The sequence below is a fragment of the Pygoscelis adeliae genome, unplaced genomic scaffold, assembly GCF_000699105.1.
Source record: "Pygoscelis adeliae isolate BGI_AS28 unplaced genomic scaffold, ASM69910v1 Scaffold98, whole genome shotgun sequence".
Taxonomy (NCBI): Eukaryota; Metazoa; Chordata; class Aves; order Sphenisciformes; family Spheniscidae; genus Pygoscelis; species Pygoscelis adeliae.
In genome coordinates, this window is record NW_008825547.1 from 3,360,558 (window position 1) to 3,364,887 (window position 4,330).

Below are 4,330 nucleotides of genomic sequence, written 5' to 3' on the forward strand. Positions count from 1 at the left end.
GCACAGCCCTATGGGCAGGAGGGAGACTGGGAGGAGAGTGCAGACAGCAGGAGGCGAGTACGCTGGAAAGAGGGAAGAGAGGGAAAGAAACAGAAGTGCTATCACAGCCACCAGACGTTAAGACCTCTGAAATTTGTATGTGATAAGGGGAGCTCTACTGTGATGGGAACTGTAATTTGCCAAGCAGAGATTTAAGCAAGCCACATTCATATTGAATAATTGCAAGTTTTACATCTCACTATGTAATGGGTAAGTGCTGCTCCTCCAGGTGCACAAGGAAAGTTTTCCTCCACTTTCAGCGATTGCACAGAGAAACAAATCAGATGGGAAACAGCTCAGATCCACCCCCACACTTTAACCCTGTCTCTCCCATCCTCCATATTTTAAGTCAAACTGTATCCTAATGACAGGGGCTCCTTACTGCCTAAGCTCTGCTATAGAGGAGGGGGAGAGAGAAACCCACCACCTCTCTGCACATCTGCTTTGACATCCTGCCCTGAGTTATTTTTTTCCTGATCCCACACCTGCTTTAAAAAAAGAGACACATTAATGACACAAAATACCTCTTTCAGTCCGGAAAAAGGAGCGGAGTCCTCAAACAGATGTTCTTCACAGGAAAAGAAAAAAATAAAGCAGCTCCGCTTGGCTCCTGGCAGTCCCACCGACCTTCTAGGACTTTTGAACCTGAGGCACCTGCGCCTTCGGAGAGGCGTGCTGGCAGCGGAGCTGATTCCCAGGCATGAGCTACAACGCGGTAGCAGCAGCTGCTGCTGTTCCAGCTCCCACCACTTTGCCTTTTCCCTCTCAAGCTCCCTCTGCCTCCCTCTCGCTCTGCCAGGGCTCCAGCAGCACTCTGCACTGATGCACAGGTTCTCCTCTGTCTCTGTCCCTGCAGCTCAGAAGCTCACATGACTTCTGTCTAAACACTGAGAGGCAGATAACTTAAAAGAAAAGCAAAAAATAAGTTCTGCAATGAATGAATGCTTATTTTTAATACACTTTTCTGAGTTGCCTTTCCTCATTCCCCCTGCACTCCCAGGCCTCAAGCAATGATCCTCTCTGCCTTATTGAATCCCACATGTTTTTACAGAATAGTAGATGCTGAATAAAACAGGAATTTTCAGTTTAGATGCCTTGCCTGGTCCATCAGCTCTTTCATGCCTCAGCTCCACAATTGTGCATCCAAAACACTTCTCACTGGGTGACTGTACCCTGTTCCTTTACACCTGCAACTTAGAGGAAAGTCAGAGGCTGGCTACCAAAGCAGAGAGAGGCACCCCGCTTACTGTCCTTAGTTCATTCAAGCTGTGCCACACCGTGTGAGAAGCCAAGACTGCCCTGTAGCGCTGCCAGAGCTCAGCTCTCCCCAGGCTCCAGCTGCAGCCAGGGATGGAGCGATGGTGTGTGCAGAAATCACATCCCTCAGAGCTTATCCCTAACATACTCCATCAAGCAGGGGCTGGGAACGCACCAATCTGTGTGCGGGATATCCCTTAATTTGCACACAGACCATGAAATCCCCACCAGGAGTCCCTCTAAATAGTAAATTGGGAGAGGTGAGGCAAGGCCCTGAGTTGTTCCCACTCCCTTGGAAGAGGTGGGGAACAGCCAGGCTGGCTGCATCTCAAAGCGTGCAGCAGGAAGGCAGGTCTCTGCAGGGAATAGCAGACCGCCCTGCCTCTCTGGGCATTTGCTGAAGCTTAGACGGCTAGGAAAGGGGCTGTGGGTTTCCTTCATCCTTTTCTAATGTTGAAACTTTACTTTGTGCTCCTCTTGTTGAGTGTCTGTGATCAGGCTGCGGTTTCTATTTCTAAAACAATTTTTTTTCTAAACCTATAATCAAGATGAGAAATTATGTCAGCTGTAGAGTCAAAAGTCACGTAGGAGGTTTAAAAGTTACAGAATCCCCTCTCTTAGAGGCAGAGGCTTGTGCAAACGTGGTGATGGCTTCGACTGCGGTCACTGCTTTCTCCAGAACATCAGCATCTGCTCACTATCATCTGTATAGAGCTGTCTAAAAATTTCACCCTTAATGAAGATGGAGAAAAATGCAAAACAGCAAACACGTGACAAAAACACCCCCAAGCCAAATACATTTTAAGGACGGAACACAGACCTGGGACAATAATAATGTTTTGGAAGACAAAGTGAGATCCTAACATAAAATGTACCCCAATCCTGTTTTTATCCTCTGCAATCCATGGGCTCTTGCAGATGTACTGAAGGGAATTACTACTGCTATATCTTCTCATACATAATTTTACTTGGCAATTTTCAACTTCTTATTAACATCTTCCCCCGGACTTCCCTGGACTGCTCCACATTCTGGAATTAAAATTTGCAGGAGAGTTTTAAGATAGCAATATTTTAGAATTCATTGATAATTTATCTCTTATGAGCAATCATTTTGTTTAGATAAGTACCTTAAATATGAGCATATACAGCCGCAAAATAATCAATAAAATGGATTCTAAGGGTTAGGCTGAAGTGAGGGAGAAAGAACAGTTTGTCACTCTGCAATTGCTACAGGTGGATCAGAAAGTTCTATATGGAGAAGAAAAGTCTATTATCGCTCTGCGTAAATCTAAAGCACAGATGATGTAAAAAAACTCAGTAAGATTAATAGCAGACTCAAAGCTTTTTCAAGCACCAGAGGTTGGACAGTAAGCTACTCTTTCTCTAGCTAAATTCTGTGCTGAAACTCTCCAGTGATCTTACAGTTAGCACAAAAAAGATGTGCTCACAGCTATGGTCACTGACCCTTAATGGAGCGTGCATGGGACTGGAATGAGGTGGGGTTTGACCACAACACTGCAAATTGTAGGGTGAGCCAGAGGCAACATTTAAGTTGCCTGGTGCTTTCTGTCTGTGTGTGCTCCACGTTGGAGGCTCAACTCTGGCTCTTGCTAGCTGTAGGCCTTTGCAATTCAGTAGAAAGAAAGCACGTGGACTAGAGAAATGCCTTTTCTTCTGAGAGTCAAGTCAAATTCATATAAACTGTTAAAAATAATCTTTCCCTTTCTTGTGTTTGCTTTCTTGATGAAAACGTTAATATCTGGATTATCAGCAGTAACCGATTATCACCTGCAACGATATCAACAGAAAAACCAAGGGCAGAGGAAGAACATGCTCCATCACCATCTTCCTCTCCTTCAACACATAACTGCTCAGTGCCTCTGTGCCCTTCTCGATAGTCCTGCAGAAAAGGACAGGAGTCTCTTGAAGTCACGAGGGAAGAGAAAGAAGGGATTTGCAGGTGACCTTACCTGATCTGTCCACACACCGATGCCAGAAGTTCCTGTTCTCTCTGAGGGCTCCTGTTAGACAAAAGGCCCTGTTCTTTCAAGGAAAAGCAAAGAAAGATTTAGGGAAGACAGGCAGCATAAAAGCACAGTCTCACTGCTCAGCCACAACTTTCCTCCAGCTCTGTTGTTACAAACCTGTGGTTCGCATGCCCCGAAATTTTTTTACTACAATACTGTAGAGTCAGTATTCACCTCACTGGACTTCGGGAGATACAACAGAAATCACCTGGACTTTTTTGATTAAAAATACAAAACTATATAACAAATTATATATTTAGGGAACATTATTTAAGTTGTGAATTCCAGCCCTCAAAGGTAAAGAAATACCACATTCAGCTGTCCAATACCTAGGCACTACAATACCTGTGCATTTATATTACCATATTTTTTTTTCCCCCGGACTCTCTGCCTCATTCACAGATCAGCTACACAATATTGCTACGTCAGTGGAAGGACAACCGTAAATTGGGAATTTTGTACCTGTAAAGTGTTTTCTTTCTCAATCCTACTGAAATTCTTTGAATGAATAAGGAACATGGGGGGAGGGAGATATGTGATATTTAACAATAGCAGGTGGGAAGGGCTTCAGCATTGTCTTTTTTATTACCAAAAGCTAAAGTAAAGAGCTGCCCCCATCAGCACACTGCTTCAAAACCTTAACAATGTGCCGCGACATTAATTCAGCCCTGACTCAGAGGTAAGAATGAACCGCACTGAATCACCGGCACGACTCTGTGCGGCACCCGCTCGCCGTGCCGCAGCAGAGACCCAGCTCCATCACTCCAGCACACACAGGTTTCAAGTGAAAGCTGCTTAGCTGCCGCCGTTGTTTCCCTGAAGACCATGACACTTTCTAGGTTTAAGTTACGTTTTCAAAAGAGGGCAGACCTTGAAGTTCAGCCATGAATTGTAACACTGGATACTTTGATACGGGATCGTTTGCAGAGGTCACTTTTTATTCTAGAGGTTGGGAGGGAGGCAAGATGAGTTAAGTGGAGCAGGCTATCAAGATGCTTTTTTTGGTT